Source organism: Pelobates fuscus, chromosome 2, assembly GCF_036172605.1.
Source record: "Pelobates fuscus isolate aPelFus1 chromosome 2, aPelFus1.pri, whole genome shotgun sequence".
NCBI classification, from domain to species: Eukaryota; Metazoa; Chordata; class Amphibia; order Anura; family Pelobatidae; genus Pelobates; species Pelobates fuscus.
This window is the reverse complement of record NC_086318.1, coordinates 383103543-383124699: the sequence shown is the minus strand read 5'-3', so window position 1 is coordinate 383124699 and position 21157 is coordinate 383103543.

Here is a 21157-nt window from a genome sequence, read left to right as displayed (position 1 = left end):
ATTATAAAAATGTGTCTCTTGAATCTTGAACCCCAATAGCAATATTTCCATATTAAATTTAGTATCAGGCAACTCAGGGAATCCAGAAGATTTAAAAAAAATTAAGCTTAAAGGGAAACTTTAGGCACCCAGACCAGTTAATCTCATTGAAATGGTCTGGGTGAAGTGCCCCTAGCCCCTACCCCTGTCCCCCACAATGTTTACATTGCAAGGATAAGACAACCTATAGTAGCTGTCTTTCAGACCGCCACTAAAGGTGATTCTTGGTCTTAAACAGAGTTTAACTCTGTGAAACGATGTTAGACGTCCTCATGTTATGCATAAGAACTTTTCAAATTCCCTGTGAAAGCTATAATACGCATGCAGCACTCCCGGCATATGCATATTACGTTCCTCCATCCGCGCGACGTTGCAGGAGGAGGAAACAGATCCAGCACTGAGGGACCTCTGCGCTGCAAATAGGTAAGTGGGTCTTTAACCCTTTTAAGGTTTGCAGGTGGGGCTAGCCTAATACAGTTGTAATTGGAATTATTCAACCCCCATAGAAAATCAGGTTTATTTTCAAAATGTACATACTCTCAGCTGTTCGCAATGAACAAATTAAAAAAAAAAAAAATAATTGAAATAGCTCAACACAAAGAATGCTTCAAGTGGTTTACCCAAATTCAATTGAAAATGCAACTCATAATGAATTATTTAGCCTCAAAATTATTCAATCCCTTTATGGTAAGTATCTTTAGTACTTAGTAGAGCACCCTTTTGCTGTTATGACCTGCTGCAAACGAGATGCAAAGCCATAAACCAGCTTCTAGAGGAATCTATTTTTTTAAAACTTACTTGGGTCAGACCATTTTCACCTACTGTTTCCACATGTCAAATGTGTTTTGTTAGAATTGTTTGTCTTGTATTACCTATTGCACAGCACTGCAAAATATTGACACTATATGAATAATTGCAATTGCATGAGCAAGAATGAGATTCAGGTTGCTATAGATTATGCAAGATGAAGAAATGTTAGTTGGATCCTTACTAGACATGTGCAATTTGTTTTGTTCCGAATGTACATTCGTACGAATTTCATGCCATTTGGACATTCAGAAGCTTACGAATGTCCGAAGTTCCGATGTGCCAAGGTTCCGAAGTGCCGAAGCGCTGAAGCTCCGAAGTGCCAAACTGATTCTGATTTCTGAAAAGTGACGAAAAAAGAGAGAGGGAGGGAAAATTACATTAATGATGACAGGAATCTTGACCAATAAACTAATTCATTTTGTGCAATGTAATGCTTGCTTGCCCAATCTGGTTTCACTATTCCCTGTCCAATTAAATGAGCAAATGTTTGTGATTGATGTTAGAGGACAGCCAATTAATGGTGATTTTGTCACTGACACTTGGCCAATGAAGGCACACAGAGTCATTGAGGTGGGATAGTATATAAATCAGGCTATCAGGGTGTTGGCTTGCATTCATGTGACCAGACTAGTTGTGATAATACAAGAGACTGAGAGAGATAAATTACATTACATTTATTGTACTTTACTTGTTGCAAACTTGGGGAGCCACATTGCTTTGCCTTTTTTTCTTCTTCTGCATTTTGTTACTTTTTTAGGAGGGGGTAAGAGAGTGTGTAACTGTGCAGGACAGGTGTTTCTCTGCTGCACTGTGACTTTACAGCAGTGATTAATTTAGTTTTTTAGCTGTTGCCATGCCAGGTAGCCTGACTGCCAGGGTGTTTCTCTGCTGCACTGTGACTTTGCTACAGTGATTAATTTTGTGTTTTTTAGTTTCCTGTGATTTAATTTAAATAAATATGTAATAGAACAAAAGAAACAATAATGGATCATCCACATCCTCCGAGTCCTCACATTCTCCCGTCAAGCAAAGTGACTGAGGAAACTGGTAGCCGTCATGTTGCTGCTGAATATATTTTTTACATGTACAATTAAAGGAATATTGGCCTTTTTAACCCTGTATGTGTCATATACCTTTTTTTTTTAATCATTTAACCTTTTATATTATTATTTTATTTTTATTTATTTTAACCTGGTCGTCCACTACATTGGAGTATTCACTCGTTCAAGAATCCTAGGTGGGGATTGTACCACCCACGCCATTACAGTGAGCAGTATATCCTGCTCTCTTAAATGTGAGTACTTTACATTTCTATACCAACCTGCCTTATAATATATACAGTGAGCACTATATTTGGTTTTATTTTCTTTCCTTACCGAGGACCTCCTCCGTCTATCAACACCTATATCCTATCATTAAATGCTCACAGTGAAACAGCAAATGTTTCTATCAATCAAGTAATTTATCAACCCTCTAATATGATAAAGGTCTTAAAAATTATTTTTATTCTGGTTTATTAAAAATCCACACAAGATGTTTCCTTTCATTTACTAATGTTACAAAATTGGCTGTTGACTGTCCAACATGATTCACACTCAAGTTGGAACGATTTTATTTGATTGAATATAAAACAAAGAATAGACTATCAGATCATAGACGCTTATTAACTACATCTGACTATATTTTCTTAATTTCCTTATGTCTTTTGCAACCAAAACATGACTCAGAAACAACGCCTAAAATAGACAATTTGCAACTAAGTACATGTTAGTTTGTGGTGAGGTCTATTTACCGAGGAACATTTGTTACTAATCATGAAAAAAACAGAATGGAAACTCAAAACCAAGGTCAATTAAACAGCCATGGGTTGATGCAAACAACATACATGTAGAAAACTACTTGTCATAAAAAAACATTTTATTTTTACAAATTACTACCTTTTTTCTTTATACTTCATGCATATGTTTTGAGAAACTCGTATATGTTTTTTTTGCAGGAATGGCCACACACAGCCCAGCCCCTACTAATAGTTTCAAAGGGTGCTTTTATAGGTTGAAAGCTTCTCACTCTTAGCCAATCACAACTGCCATTTCTCCTTAGGCTCACACTTTCTCTTTAGCACAGAGGGGGTGAGTTGCTGAGGACTCTTGTTTAGCATTAAAACTTTAAAATTGGTTTAATGCTGAATGGAGGAACAGTGCCAGGGGACTCCGGATACTATAGCCACTTTAATGAGATACTGTTATAGTGCACTGTTATAGTGCTTACATTCACTTTCTGGCTCTGAAAGGGTAACATTTCTTAATTTACTGATAACAGAATACATTTATTCTCTCTAATTAACCCACTTTGTTGCTTATGAATTCGGTATTGCATCAATTTCCCCTTAAATGATAGGTTATTTCTCTCGTATATTTAGTGGTTTGTGCATTCGAGTGGAAACTTGGCATCTGCTACTTTGTATTCTGTAATTATTTACTTTTTTAACTCGTAAAAAAATGTAATATTTGGTTTATAATTAGTTTTTATTATTCATAATCACATTATGTGCCAAAGCTGCTTCCAACATACAGAACCTTTTGCTTCCAAAAAGTGAAACCAATGTCTATTCTTTATGATGTTGACATGGAATAGTCACAGTTTTAGTAACCATATTCTAACACATCTCTAAAGAGCCATTATCAAAAGTATGTGGATTTCTATGGTACTTTCAACTCTGATTTGAATATATATATATATAAAAATTTGGTGAAACAAGAGCTGTGTCAAGAGGAAAACTATTACATACAGTAAGAATAATTGAAAATAGTTATGTGGTAGAAAACAATGGTGGCCAAACACTTTCATATTATTAAAGAGAATAAATGATACTGCTAGTAATTAAGTATTATGATATAACTATTTAATGTAACTAAACACTGTAAAAGGCAGTCTATAAATCTATTAAAATTAAAACCAATCAAACAGGTACAGAGACAAGAGATTTTTGTTTTAGAAAGTAATCACCTTGGGTATAGCATGGAGCCCCAAGCAATATGGAAATTTGGCTATATAATAATACAAGAACAAGTGATAATACCATTTTTATTTTTGCAGTAGGTATGAAATATTATGATCAATTTAAATGCTACATTTATGAACTAAGCTCGGATTGTTCCTGTAATGCATTTTGCATTATTTATTGTTCAATTTTCCCCTTTTATAATATAGTAAAGCACTGCAGAAAAAAATGGCACTATGTAAATGCTAATGATAATAATAATAGTAATAATAATAATAATAACTAAGGATATGAACTAGACTTCATTGGAGGAATATTTAACAAAGTGCTCTGTTGTATAAAGTGGCACAAAAATCGTAACTAGTGGGATGTGCAAGTGGTTTAACTTGTTTACATGATGGATGTCTCAAATTTAGTACTGTAAAACATTTTTTAGAATAGATCACTTTGATATTTCAAATAAATTGGAAGTAATCCCAGCATTTTGACATGTATTTTAACAGAATCTCAGTTTAATGAAAATGTCTACCCTGGGATTCATTTAATTAAACTTGAACAGTAAAATCAAAATAATACATTGTGATCTTATATTGCATTACTAGTGCTAAATAAAAATATTACAGTAACTCTCAGATTTAATATTCATCTTTTTTTCCATTTATTTCTTACAATACAGTGTTGAGAGCCATCCAAGTAAAAGGGAAAGAGAAAGGCTTTTGAGAATTGAATTAATTCATCAATCATATTTAAGCATTTTGTTTCCAAGGACACTTATGTCTACAGACTTAAATTATGATTTTTTTCTGGGAACGCATTCTCATATAACATTTTTGAGTAATTTGTGGAGATTTTATATACATTCAATTGTGGTCTATGTTTCTAAAATCCACCATAGATTTATTTAAAGTATAACTAGATAGTTCACCCTATCTAAACATTTTTCTCATATTAAATTCAACATTTTTTAATAATGCTGTGTTAATGATATTTACAATAAGACATGCAGCTATGAAACCAAAACAACACACAAATGTATAACAATATTATTATTATTAATAATAATAATAATAATAATAATAAAAAACTTGTGTTCTTTGAATTAATAATATGTATTGTGTTTTTGTAAAATTGGGAAACAAAATATTTTGTAAGTCAATCCCTTTACTACCAAGGACTATATAATTGCATAAACATTGGCACAACATTTATTTGAAACATGGGATGCATAGAAAGCCCCTCTTCATTCATCTAATATGCAGTCGCTGTGTATGTTATCATTGCTCTGTATAGGTTTTGCCATCATGTAGTGTACAGTATTTTCCATCATGAATTTTTTTTATATATCTTCAATTATTTTTTTATAATTTTATATACCGTATGCTCAATTTCTGTTATTGATTTTTACAAATGTTTTCATAATTGTTTTTATAATTTCTTTCTATGCATTTCCCATATGTTTTTTTCATTTTAATTTCTTATAATATTTTCTTATGTATTTTAAGTTGTTTTAGCCTTTTAAATTTTTATACATTTTTTTGCTTTTCTTTATTTGTGGGGATACAGTGTACCAGCGCTAATTATAATCCACTCTAATGTTTGCAAACATGCATGTGCTTGATATTATGAATAAACTGCTGTGACATGATGTGCTATCTCTCCAAACACACACAATTTAAAATTCTAATACTAAATACGGTGTAGCGCTAATATACATTTACGGTATTAAAAGGGCAGATAAAAAAACTCATAGATACCTCAAATGGGTAACAACGTATGGCTTTTGTAGCAAGCCATATGCCAAAAATATATATGTACAATAGTGTAAGACCTTACAACCAAGTAAAGTGCAATAATGTGTCAAGGGAACACTCACATATTATTGAGCTATAAACCTAGCTCAAGTGAAAACCGCTCCAATTCTTGTAATAAATATCCTCCTTGTTCTGTTCTATATGAAATCTCAAAAAGAGATTATATATATATATATATATATATATATGGTGCAATATTGCAATATACACAATATTTCTGTAACAGTATGAAATAACTACTCACAAACAAGGAGCCAAACAATGGGCTCAAATGCAATGCAGTGTGTAGTTCAGGACTACACTCCCTCTTTAGATATAGCAGGAACTGAATGCCATAAGTGCCAAATAAAATCACCATTTATTAATGGATTGTACCAAACAACTAATAAAATAAATAAATATAATTGAATAATATAAACACTCAAATGGCAATGTCCAAATAATCTCACTGTCCCCAGGATCTATTTTTGCTTCCTCAGCTGGACAGAAAGTAGGCAAATATTGTGGACGAAACATTCCTGCTATCTATACCCCCATAATAGGATTATAATTCGTTACCGTATCAGAAAACAGGCATCAACCCCCACCTCTCTGGGAGCCGTTGTGTCCCAAACCTTGTTTCTAATCTCTATTCAATTACATGACGGCTACTTCCATATGTAACTCCAGGATAATCGTGGAGACATGATTTCTCGAGTTTCTATGCCCAGGAAGAAACTTTCAAAGTCCAACTTGAGATATGCAGGTGATGCGTAACAGTAAATTTTTTTTTGTATTTTTACTGTGGGAAGTTGTATCGTGTTTGGCCTCACCACAATCTTTTTGGTACCTAGCTAGATGCTCTCAACTTCTAGACCAGAACCAGTGCCATCCGGATCCTTATGGACAAAAGTTAATTCTTAAAAAAAAAAATAAAAAAAAAAATCTGTGTTTAAAACAGGGTCTATTGCAAAGGGTAACTGAAGAAATGCAGCATGTATTCTGACAATGTTGATGATACCCACAAGTTTGAAACTGCAGTCTATGGCTGGTTGATGCATTAGAGTAATTTTTGTTAAGTAAAGCTTGAAATATAGTCTGCTGTGAAACAAATAATTATGAGCTAGCCTAATCTAAACTATCACCTTGTGAAAAACATTGGTGGTAGCAAGAAGATACATGGAGGAAAAATTATAAACAACTCATTAATTAATCTGAAATATGAGCAAGGGTAGCTAGATCTCTCACTAAACTAGGCAGCAGTTTACATCAAATAATGTGTGATGCCATATAGAGAAACCCTGGATTTTAGTTTTAAATTATTTTATTTTAAATAGAATATTTAGAGTTTTATAATGTATTAACAAACCACAATTGGCTGTTACACACATTCATGTACTATTTTCTATCTGTTAAGGCTAAATATATAAAAATAAATAGCAGAACAGCTGATAATGTAAACTATACTTTACTAAAATGACTTGTGGTAAGAGCAATATACTGGAAAATGTATTCACAAAAAGCTACAGTTTTATATGAAATATAACACTAAAACCTAGTACTATGTTTTAAATATATTGGGCATTTTGTTTACATTTGATTACTTATTTATTTTTTTTCTCTGTATAATCTGGTAGAATAGTGCATTGTGTGGACAAGATCAATATAGTTAATATATCAATTTGCTTAAACAGTAACATTTAAGTATGGCAAGCCTTATATACGCCATTTTAAAACAGAGGATTTAAATCAGAGCCTTTATTGATGGTGTTGATCTGATTTAAAAAGGAAAGATCAGACAGAATTATGCTTGTTATCAATTTGCTATGATTGATTTCTTACTATATACAAATTGACAGCTACATTCATGGCCCTTCGAAAATCTCAATTTAGACTATTGATGTTCCAGGGTGTGTGAAGTCCTTAGTGACACTATGTGTAATTACTAAATATAATCCAATCATTATGCACTAGATTCAGTTTGCATCCTGTATTTGTATTGTAAGTATGTGCTAGGGTAATCGTGACTGTGTCATACATCCCCAAATATGTTTAAGCCCATCAATAACCATTCACATTCCAGGCAAGTAATAATATAAGGGATTTTTGTACATCTTATCCTTTCCCGAGGTACTCTCAGCTGCACGTTACTCCTCTTTTTAATATGGATAAAATAATTACAAAGTATTTATCCAGGAAAGGTAAATTCAGATGACTCTGGTTTCCAAGCACGTCCTAGGGATGTTGATTTTTCCCCAACATCCAGGGGATGCTGCTATTACCCAATTTAATGGTATTTAATTTATCTACCTCAGATGGATGTAGGGTCAATCCTGCCTGGATTTGAACCGATTCTTTTGATAATGCATTAATCCACTGAGCTATCTCACCAGCCTTAAAGAGATGTAAAACATGTTTTTAGAAAACCAAACAGCATAAAAGACACCCATATTTGAATTTTCCTTGTTTACTGCAAATGTGGAGGATCAGGAAAAATCTGAGAATATATGTAGTTATCTTATTTTTCTTAGTATGTCTGAGCAAAACCATGCAGTGTAGCCAGCTATAGTAAATTATGGTACTTTGAGTGTTCCTTTAAGCTACAATGGACTACTATAAGTAACGTTTGCAGCAAAGAATCCAAGCCTTTTTATTATTAAATATCTATAAAATCTGATAAGACAACCTCTCTATCCAAGAAGCTTGTTTTATCATATTCTGAGACCCAGACCATTAACTTGTGTCCTCTGTACATGACATTTCATTCACATGCATCTCCTTTTATTTGTTTGAGCTACTCTATCAATCCCTGCACTATTGTAAAGAGGACATCCTGGGCTTTCCAGTGATATGTCAGATTACATAGTTACATAGTTACATAGCTGAAAATAGACTTGTGTCCATCAAGTTCAGCCTTCCTCGCATATGTTTTTTGCTGTTGATCAAAAAGAAGGCAAAAAAAAAACAGTTTGAAGCACTTCCAATTTTGCAACAAGCTAGGAAAAAAAATCCTTCTTGACCCCAGAATGGCAGTCAGATTTATCCTTGGATCAAGCAGTTATTACCCTACATTGAAAGATTATATCCTTGAATATTCTGTTTTTGCAAGTATGCATCTAGTAGCTGTTTGAACATCTGTATGGACTCTGATAAAACCACTTCTTCAGGCAGAGAATTCCACATCCTGATTGTTCTTACAGTAAAAAAAACCTTTCCTTTGCCTTAGACGAAATCTTCTTTCTTCTAGTCTAAACGCATGACCTCGTGTCCTATGTAAAGTCCGGTTTGTGAATAGATTTCCACATCATGTGATAGGCTGGGATGCTGGGAACTTCCTCTTCCTTTTCATAAAAAATCGATGGCATATTGGAAGACAATTTTTTTCCTCGGTATCCAGGAAGGTATTTTCCAAAAGGACTTTTTTGCAAAAACTGAATATTCACGCATATAATTGATATGTATGTAAACAGGCTGTTGATCCATTATGGAGACAAGAAGGATTTGTTTTCCTTTCTTTTTGACATAATTCGAAATAGCTACAATTGTTGTTGTTTTGTTTTTTTTTGCCTTGGTGTTATAACGTGAAATAGAAGCGCACGAGGGGAAAAGTATGTTATATTCAGTATAATACAGCGATTTTGTAATTTGTTTTGGAAGAAACATTCTATTGCCATAGTCTTAGAATATGTACTTGTTGCCCATACATGTAAATATCTTAACCTATTTCCTTGACTTTTCTTTTTTTAACTTTTCTTGTATTTATCTATTGAATAAGCCAAAGAAAACTCTAAGTTTAAAAAAAACTGTATTTTTTATTATATGCATTAGTTATAGTTACATAGTTACATAGCTGAAAGGAGACATGTGTCCATCAAGTTCAGCCTTCCTCGCATTTATTTCTTGCTGTTGATCCAAAAGAAGGCAAAAAAAAAACCAGTTTGAAGCACTTCCAAATTTGCAACAAACTAGGGAAAACATCCATCTTGACCCCAGAATGGCAGTCAGATTTAATCTTGGATCAAGAAGCAATTACCCTTCAGTTTCAATATTAGATAATTGAATATTCTGTTTTTGCAAGAATGCATCTAGTTGCTGTTTAAATATCTATATGGACTCTGATAAAATCACGTTATTTTCTAATATATACATTGAAGTGAATACCTATTTCTTTGCAGCTCCTTACTTAACCTTGATCTATGGGGGCACTCTTCCTTAAGTCCTCTTTGGTCTGAAGCACAGCTTAACAAAACAAAGGCCATACAGTTAATCAAGAGCTAATGTACATTCATGATTCCTGACATCATGCCCAAGTACTTGTATGTCAAAAAAAGTACTCTGGAATGGTTTGGTCTTCTGACCAAAAAGGGCATAAAGTTGGTCACTTCCATGGAGCAAGGCTAAGTCAGGAGACACTAAAAATAGGTATTAAAGGGGACTCTCTTGATTTTTATTATAAGGCTTACTTATCCCCAACATTTAACAAATATGTATATGTGAAGTGTGACAAATAAATTTATATGTAAGAATCGACACCTCTTTACTCTGTATCCAGGAACCACCATCTTAGCTCCCTGTCAATCATTCTCATAAGCTTTGTCCTTTGTACTTGGCAGTCAACATACAGAGAAGAGGAGAAATTAAAACAAGGTTCAATTTCTCCTTTTTAATTGCAACATGTGTCCTGGCTTTGCTTGTGCAGAACTTGACTGCTTAAGTTTCAATATAAATTTGAAAGAAAGGAGCAGGGCCTGACCTCCAAGTTGAGCAGACGCTAGTTGTATTGGCTCATGAGCTTTTCATATTCTATATCCCAAATATCAAATTTGTGACTCGTGAGCATCTGTTCAAACAAGCAACACAGTTCTACTTACAGATCGACAGTGCATGCCAGTGAGCATGACTTGAGGTCTATTCTGTGGCTTGGGCGGAAGAAGCCACGGATCTTCAGACCCTGGCCAGGTGGGGAAAATCCGGCAAGGCATCGGAGCCCCATTCTCCCCCTCTGTGGGCCAGTGGGGTTTATCCAGGACCTCAGCAAAGCTCCTCAGCAAAACTTTCTTGTTCAGTCAATACAGTACCAGAAAGCCTGAGGCCCTGCGAAGGTTCCAAAATTGCCACCGCAGTTGGAGCATTGTGGAAAACATCACAGGAAATATCCATTCAGTGTAGTCTGCCCTGTCTAACAGCTTTAACTGATCCAGACATTCGATTCTGGGTACAACCTGAGAATACCAAACCTAGTGAGGTCCTTGTGGGAATTCAGGTTTCATACAGCATTTGATGCACTATGCAAGGCCTTCTGGGCCCGGATTGAATCCCAACAGTAGCAACAGTCCCTTACCTCACTCGCTCCTGTAGAAACCTGCAGCAGAGTCCTGGAGCACTACTTCAATCTTAGACCGAGAGCCATGATGGTAGTTAGGTCCATCAGCCATTAATGACCCTGTGGGATTATTAGTGAAGGCGGGGTCCTGCAAGAGAGTGGCTCTGCGACTGAAGATGGAGGGCCTAGTGGTGCAGAGGCACTGGCATATATACTGGCCTGGTCTTGTGGAGCTGCGGAGCAGGAAGACAATCAAGTTGGCCTTTCATACCTGGGCTTTCTTCATGTGGAGGTGAACGCAGAGCTATTCATCATCGTCTACCTGTGCACAGAACCAAATCCCAACTGTCTCATCCTCGCGGTATTGGTTGAAACCTGGACACTGTCTCCTATCACGCCTATAAGGCATAACTAAGCACTAGATATAGCTCAGTTTTGTTTTAGTTTTAAGTATAGTTTTGCTTTTTTTAAAGTTTGATGCCTAATATCCGATTACTCTTTAGATGCACTGCATTTTATAATATTGCCTTTTTCGATGTTAGTTGAAAGCTACCTCACTAGTGATAGCATAAGTTGGTGGTTTTTACCTCAACTATGTCTCCTTAGATACTTTACTTTTATGACTAACCATATCGTCAGTCCCCTTAGCCTGCATTATTCACCTATTTTGATTTTCACTCACTGACATATTGTTATTATTATAAAAAAAATGTGTTTTCTTTGCATGACATGTCAATGTACCACAATGTTAATTTGCACTGTAAAAAATAAATAAAGAACAAAATATTTTAAAAGAAAATGGAGCACCACATGATGAACACAACGATAAACAGACATTTTTAATAGTTAATTCAATGGTTTAATTTGCAAGAAGCTTTAGTTCCCTTTTAACTTACATGTATTCCTTACATCAGGGATACCTAAAAGGTAGATCCTCTGATGTAATAGAACTACAACTTCCTTTTTGCTTTGCCAGTCTTTAGGAATATTATAGAAGCTGTAGTTCTTAAAGAGAGAATAATACACAATAAGGCTATATTGAATGATGGAATCATGTACTTTTAGTAACAATAACAATTGATGATGCTTTTCCTTTAACCCCTTAAGGACGGTGGGCGTTCTATGCTATCCTTGGGGATCCAGCTCTAAACGCCGGTGGGCGGCATAGAACGCCCAAGCCGTCCAATGTACTTACCTAGTCGTCGGGGATCCCACGCCGGCGATCGATGTGTGGGAACTCACCTGGCAGCCCAGGGAGTCCCCCTCCGTCTGTTTCGGCCCCCCTGGGCCATGTAATTGCGAGGTCCTTGTGAGGACCTCACGATCACGTGGACGGCAAAGCCGTCCATTGCAATGCCAGCAGGGGGAGTGCCTATAATGACAGGTAATCCCTCTGCTACCTGTAAATAGTAAAATAAATTTTAAAGTTACACTGCATTTTGCCTGTTGCGGTCTCAAAGGCAACATACCCAATCTGGCAAATTTCAATGGGAAAAAACTGAAACACAAGCCTTATATTTGACACTGTAACTTTTGAAAACACCATAAAACCTGTACATGAGAGGTACTGTTATATTCAGGAGACTTCGCTGAATACAAATATTAGTGTTTCAAAACCATAAAATGTATCACAACAATTATATTGTCAGTGTAAGTGCCGTTTTTGTGCAAAAAATGCAAAAAAAATGAATTTTTACTGATGATATCATCGTTGTAATACATTTTACTGTTTTGAACCACTAATATTCGTATTCAGAGAGGTCTCCCATGTAAAACAGTACTGCCCATGTACAGGTTTTATGGTGTCTTGGAAAGTTACAGGGTGAAATATAGTGCTAGCAAATTAAATTCTCTGGACTTTCTGCCTGGGTTATCAGACAGGTCCCGCAAATTGTAATTAATAAAATGACTCAATTATGTAAGAATATTACATAAATACATACGTAGAATTAAAATATATGTATGTATATATATATATATATATATATATATATTTATATATACGTATATATATTTTTTATTATTTTTATTTATATATAGGTATATTTATTGTGATATACATATATATTTATGTATATAGATATATATATATTATTTTGTTCTAAGTGTATTTTAAAATCAATATATATATATATATTTATGTATATGAAAAAACAAGGAAGGAGGTTAGCGCTAATAATAACAGGATGGATAGGCAGTGGCCCAGCAGAGGGAAACCCTCTAACCCTCTATGGTAAAATTAAGAAACAGCAACAATAGTAATGCAGGGCTACGCCAAAATGTATAAATAAGTATTAAAAGTGGTAAAAAGACAAATAGTAAAAGGACATAAAAAAAAACTTATAAGAGTTGTACTGTAGCAATAAATGTATTTTAAGATGCTTTGGATGGTGGGGTCTCTCCTCTGTTTATAGTAGTCCTGTTGGTCTCGTGATATAGAAGACACAAGAAAAAAAGACCAATCGTATAGAGTGTAAGGGTCAATATATGTGAGATAAGGATATAAATGTTCCACTCACATTTAGATGAGCTATAGCCAGCTTAGGTATAACAGGCATACAGTGGAACAATCCCTGCTTATGGGATATATGGGTAGTTGTCCTCCGGAGGAAATGATGTCCAACTCTCAGGAAAAGGGATATATAAAAACAACTAATAGTGCTCTCTATTTAACACGATATAGATGTTCTTAAAATAAATAAAAGTGTACTCACAAGTATAGTGCAGGCCAACTGCACTCTGGTGACAGCGTTGGTGGTATGATCCCCACCTCTGTTGGGCTTGTAAGCACGTAGTGAAATCAAATAAATGAAAGGAAAAATGAATAAAAATAATAAAATTGTGTGTAAAAGGATAGTTGGCACAGATATTAGCCAAACAATCTTTTATTATATAAATTACACAATTTTTAAAACCATTTATGCGTTTCGCCACTAGGGCTTTTTCAAAATGGCGAAACGCGTAAATGGTTTTAAAAGTTGTGTAATTTTATATATCCCTTTTCCTGAGAGTTGGACATCATTTCCTCCGGAGGACAACTACCCATATATCCCATAAGCGGGTATTGTTCCGCTGTATGCCTGTTATACCTGAGCTGGCTATAGCTCATCTAAATGTGAGTGGAACATGTATATCCTTATCTCACATATATTGACCCTTACACTCTATACGATTGGTCTTTTTTTCTTGTGTCTTCTATATCACGAGACCAACAGGACTACTATAAACAGAGGAGAGACCCCACCATCCAAAGCATCTCATGGAGGTGGGAGGGTCTGGGAGGGAGGGTCTGCTGCTGATTGGCTGGAATGTGTCTGCTGACTGTGAGGTACAGGGTAAAAGTTTACTCAATGATGATGAATAGGGGGCGGACCGAACATCGCATATGTTCGCCCGCCGCGGCGACCGCGAACAAGCTATGTTCGCCGGCGAATAGTTCCCGGCGAACTGTTCGGGACATCTCTACTTCTTGATCCAAGGAGAGATCTGACTTGCATTCTGGGGTCAAGAAGGATTTTTTTTCCTAGTTTGTTGCAAAAATGTGAAGTGCGTCAAGCTGAGTTTTTTTGCCTTCATTTGGATCGACAGGAGAAACATGTAGGAAAGGCTGAACTTGATAGATGCATGTCTCTTTTCAGCTTAGATAACTATATTTAACTATGTAGCTCCCGTTGCTTTATTTTGCAGTTCAGCTTTTCAATTATAATTTAATGTTTAGTGTTTATTTTAAAAAAATATATATTGTTTTACATTTCAGGCTAACACAGCTGCTTGATTTTAAATTATTACAATTTGCTGTTCAGTGAATAAACTCCAATGGAGTTCAAATTATTATATTGCTGAATAGTTGAATTATTTTTTGAATAGAAACATTCAGCCTAGTTAATATTATAATTCAGAAACAGAGCATTCTATAGAACTTCTATTTTTTAAACACATCTGTATTTAAACAACCCAATTAAACATTGTAAAATAGCAAAGAATAAAGACTGAAAATTCCTTACCGCATGTTTGTAACTCAGATAATAATATTTTATGTCTACATATGATATTTTATTCCTGTGGAAGATCAGGAAAGAATTATTTAAAATGAAATGCCACCGTGTTCGAGGCAAATAAATATTTGTTTAATTTGTTTTTTGTTTTTTATGAATTTCAGTAAGATAGCATGCTGGGCAAATAGTACAGCAATATGAAAAAAGAGTATGGAGTGGAACGGCAGAGCTATATATTGAACTCTGCTAACCATTGTTACAGATTTACTTTTAACTGAGAAAGCCTGAAAAAAGCTTTTAATTCTCCTAAAGTATCCCAAGAAATGAAATACGGTTAAAAGGACATTATGAAGAATGCAATGCACAGGCTGTAGATAGAATAGCCAATACACATTGTTCTGTACTGTTTGCTTGTTTTGAAACACCTTTACAGGGGTGTCGAACTCTGGTTCCCAAGGCTACATATGCAACCATGATTGAAGGCAAGCGTTTTCTACATTCCAAAGTAAATTATTAGGTTAATTTGAAATAATTTATTGCGCTATATCGTGCAAAGTAATAACAGTGAAACTTTTAGATATCAGTGTTAAAACTATATAAGTCATCTGTCTTTCCCACTGAAACTAAATACCAAGCGTTACAATGCTTTTTAAAAAACAGCAAGTCTCTGATGTTAAATTAAAGGGAGAAGCTAGGCAGCATAACTACTACAGCGCACTGTAGGGGACACAATGCCAGGAGTCACCGGGCTGGGTTGAAAACTACATATCTGGTGGTCCTGTCCGACCATATCCCTCTCCTGGAAAATGATACACACTAAGATCCACGAAATAGTAGACACCGACCTCCCTTTTTAACAGCTCCCAATGCTCTTACACCACACTAAATCTACCGTAGCGACATATAAAAAAATCACTGACCAAATACCTACTAATCACAGCAAAGTCCTTGATCACCACTATATGAGTGCTTCATCCTTCCAGCAATAGGTTGCTAGAGTAGAAGAGATCTATAACATGAAGGTCTTAACCTCTGTGCTTTGGTGCAATCCGGATAAGTGCATGTTGACCTAGAAACCTTGGTTGGATTACATTTCAAGAGTGGGCAACTAGACGCTGGTAACATACCTGGTTGACCTAAGGGCCCTACGGGGTCTTCTGTTTAGAGGCCCGATTAGGGGATATATCCCTGACCAGACAACTGCCAGCCTACCTGACACCCCCCACACTTACCCCTCACGGGTTCACAATACAGCATGCCAGCGTGGGGGGCATGCTGTGTTCTCTCCCAAAACAGAGGCAGGATGAACACTCTTTCAGTATTTGCCGGATTGTACCCAGATGATGCCCAGAGTCCTGTTTTTATTTTTGTTTAACATGGCCAAGTATGCGTCAGGATATACTCAGTGTCATGAGCTCTTTATTTAATAACGCTCAAGAATGTGCATTTCCTGGGAACTTTTGGGCCTTATTAAATAATGTATGTCTATGTAACATTTTAGTTTGTTAATTAGTTTGGGCGTGGCCCTCTTCACCCCCTATTCCTGTATATCAAAAGTGTTTTGTTAGAATTGTTTGTCTTGTTTTATCTATTGTATTGTGCTGTGGAATGTATTGGCGCTATATAAATAATTGTAATCATGGGCATCTTCTGCCTTCTACAAGGTGGCTTGGGATATTATAGCCCCTAGCTAACACCCCCAAATATGTCCAAACCAACCTTTCTCACACTAAGAAATGGTTCCAATAAATCTAAAATACAATTGCAAAAAAAAACTAAAAAAGTTATTTGCATACATATCATTTAATATTTTCTTTAGTCAATTTTTTCCTTAACCATAAAATTGCCCCCCAAAAATATTAGACTCCATCCACTGGACATCTTGCTTCAGAAGTTTCTCACAGATCTTCATATTATACCTTGGTATGCATTGTCCTTCATACACCAGATAACAATATAGATTCAAGTCTTGTTTCTCATTGTTTCATGGTTTTGTAAGAGGTTATAGTGTTTTAGTCAAGTGTCAAAAAGTAGGAAGTTTATAAGTTTATCCGTGAACATGCTCTGGTGTATCTATATGACTAATAACTAACAATATAAATGTATTCCATTATCAGTAAAAACAGAAAATATATGACATTCAGATAGTATGAATAAAATAGCCCACAAAAAATATTATAATCAATTGAAACTCACCCATCAAGAGCTCAGTAGCAACTGAACATTCATGGTGAGAAAGGCCTTCATGTGCTCTGAATTTCCGTCCAAGCACTGCAATAGATTTGATGTGATTGGTTCAAAATGCATCTTTCTCTGAGTAGCCCAAAGTCCTTGCACTGGCCCTGATGAAAGGTCATTGAGTGTAATACCTGAAGCTACTCTTGAACCTTTCAAGAAACATGCCATTTTCAGGAGACCAGAGCTACATAAGATTAAAAAAAGCATAGACTCCATCCACTGGACATCTCGCTTCAGAAGTTTCTCACAGATCTTCATATTATACCTGTGTATGTATTGTCCTTCATACACCAGATAACAATATAGATTCAAGTCTTGTTTCTCATTGTTTCATGGTTTTGTAAGAGGTTAAAGTGTTTTATTCAAGTGTCAAATAGTAGGAAGTTTATAAGTTTATCCGTAACCATGCTCTGGTATATCTATATGACTAATAACTAACAAGAGAAATTCATTCCATTATCAGTAAAAACAGAAAATATATGACATTCAGATAGCATGATTCTACAACAAACAGCTTGTAGCGAAGAACAGAGGTCAAGCAATCAAAGGTGTCTATTTACTGCATAGATCATCAAACAGAAAGACCATCAATGGGCTCAATAGTGCATGTTGCAAAATAATCAGCTCAGCCTGAAGTGCTTAGCCGTGCTGATTATACAATGGAAAACTGAGCATGAGATGACAGGCTGTGGAACTAATGTAATAAAAGTGTTTTTTTAACCAACAAAGATGAGTTAGACAAATCAATTGGCAATATTCTTTCCTACACTCACGCAACAAAGTAGAACATGAAAGTGTAAAGTCAAGGTATGCTCCCTATGAACTTAGTAAATCAATAAACATCAACTGTTTGTAGAAATAACCATTTCATCTATTGAAAACCCTAGGCGTTTTCTATTATAGTAAACTGATGAGAACACTAGTAGAACTATACATTGAGCGCCAACACAAGGATAGAATAATGTCACACAACTGTACACAATGCAACTCTCAACGCTACGGAAATAAGGTTTAAAATATTAGATAGATGAAAGTTTGTTTGCATAACTATTTAATGTTGAGTTTATATATATGTACATATATATATATATATATATATATATATATATATATATTGCAATACAATTTTTTGTATGGTGTTTTTAATGAGAATACTTCATTACTATCTTACAACAGCAAAAGAGAACAAGCATTTTTAAACAGGTAGCTTAAATTACAACAAACCATTTATGTTAATTCAAGGTAATATACTTTAAGGTGATTGAAGTAAGAGAACTTCGTTTTAGAATTTAAGTTGGACAAATAAAATTCCAATGCGTGCAACAAGCTGCAACCTTGAGCCGTTTAGTAGATAACTCCCTAAATTGGTACCCTTGTGGAATTGACATATATAAGGGTACCAAATTAGGGAGTGGTTTAGTAGATGGCTCTTTTTTGGTTTCCTTATGGCATCCCCATAAGGATTAGGGAGCTATCTACAAAGCTGAAAGACCAAACTTAGGAAAAAGAAAGGAACAGGGGTATAGTGTCTCTCCAGGCTCCCCATACGTTGGTGTAGGATAAAACTAACTAGAAAAGCTACAATTTCTGGGGAAATTGTGTGAAGTGTTCTTGCCTCCACCAGTAGTCTACAACTGGAGTGGGCGGAGTAACTGTTATCATTTATATAGCACATTTAATTGCAACTTTGTTGCACAGTTACATTAAACCATACCTTTATAAAAACACTAGCAGGTGTACAAAAGGCTTTGTCTATGACATCACTTGCTGCTGCAGCCTGGCACAGGTCAGAGTATTTTGGCGGTTGCCATCTTCAAACGGTCGTATTGTAAAAACTATAAATCCTACAGTGAAGAGGTTTATATTGTGAGAATCACAAGACCCAGACCTACATTTCAATGCATAGTATGTCTCTGCAATATTAACAATGAAGGCACAGTCGCAGTTTAGAAATTGCCCTTCAAATGTGAGCTTTGCAGAGTGGAGTTTCAATGAATGTCAATGGACGGCGTGAGTTGCAAACAAATGGTCATATTGTGAAAACTATCAGTACTATGACTTAGCTGTGGAAATTTTTAGTGGCAGCAGGAATAGCTGAACGTTTTGATATAAGATTTGTGTAGGTGGGCCTGAAAATGAGGGAGTGGTGGCAGTTTAGAAATCATGTCCTGATGTTCCAGCTTTTGCCAGCTCCCACTCTAGCTTTGCCATTCATTCCTATGGGACAAATTTCGCCACAAGAACGACGATATTCCGAGAACCATTCAGCGAAACGTTCCACAAAGTAATAGCAACGCGATCGGGAACAATCTGCACGTTTTGGTATATTTTTGTCTATGTAGTGTAAAAACTGTGGGAGGAGTTAGGGTGGCAAATTTGGCTATAATAATAATAATATATATGTGAGATAACATTAAGTGGTCTTGCTATGCAAGAACACTTAATAAAGGGGGGCATATTTCTCCCCCCAAGTTCCCATTCATTAGCAGTGGGAGGGGCCCTAAATAATAATGTGGGTGAAGTTATTGTCATCCCAGCCCCCACCCACTGGTGGTGGTTGGGGGGCCTAAATGATAAAGTTGGGTGTGGACCTATTGTCATCCTCCAACCTCCACCCATTGGCTGTGGCTGAGCACTAATAATTAAAAAAAAAAATCTTCCCCTCCCTCCCTGTGGGACTAGAGGTTTCCAAGCCCATAGTCAACCCCCCCTTCCCAGTGACTAGGATTCCCCAAGTCACTAGTCAGCCCTCTCCCCAATAAAAAAATAATCTTCCTACTCTCTCACCCTAATAATGACAGGGACAATAAACAAAATACTTCTTATTTTCTTTCATCTTTTTTTTTAAACCCAAATTCCAAATAAAAATCCATAAGGTCACGTTGAAATATTAAAGTAAAAAAGAGGACAGGATCTCAAAAAAACATCCTGTTAAAAAAATAATCCATCTTCACCCCGTGGGGACTCTGTGCAAACTGAACTTGTAGGGCTGGGAAAGACTTAGAAAGCTTTCCTACACCGTGCTATTTTACTCAGCCATCCAATCAGACTTGCTATTTTACTCAGCCATCCAATCAGACTAATAGGGATTGCATGAGATTTATGTTGCTCCTGCCCTATAACTCAGCATAGGACTATCACTTATTTTATATTGATTGGTCTAGAACAGGGGTAGGCAACCTTTTAGCAGCACTGTGCCAAAATAAGATTGTGATGTCCCATAGCGTGCAGGTCCTATTTTTTTTTTAAATTGAGGTGTGCATGTTGCCATATCCTGCTTGTGTTAGTTATACTGCAGTTGCTTTGTATCGTTGCATTTGTGCGTATATGAGCTATTACATTGTATATGTATACAAGTAGTTTGTGGTATTGTGTATGATATCTATGAATGTGGGCTGTGTATGGGGCTTCTTGTGGAATGTATGTGGGGATGGATATGTCACATTGTGTGTTTGGTAGTGTGTGTATGTGAAGGGCTGTTTGGGGTATTGCATGTGAGATGCTGCATGTGGGGTTGTGCGCATATATGTGGATTGTTAGTGGTGTTGCGTTTGTGTGGATTGTGTGTATGTTTGTGTGTGGGTTGTTCATATTATTTGTATGAGGGGAGGGTTATTCTACATTTCTGTGTACATCTAGCAGTGTTGGTGGCTTCCCTGGGTTCCAGTGAGGTCAAGGCTGGCCAGGTACAGATCAAGGAATGGAGCTGCAATAGCAGCTGCGGGCTGCTCTACTGCAGTGTTGATTCACATTCACAAGTGCTGGAATTAAGTGATCTGAAATCACTTTCTCTACGTGCTTCAATACATAAATTGAGGATTTTCCTTCACCTTTTCATATTAACAGATGTCTGAAGTTTCACTGGGACTCCTGATAGGACAGAGAGGCCTGTTTGGCTCTAGCAGTCTTGAGTGCCGTGCAAAGACACCTCGAGTGCCGTGCATAGCACACGTGCCATAGG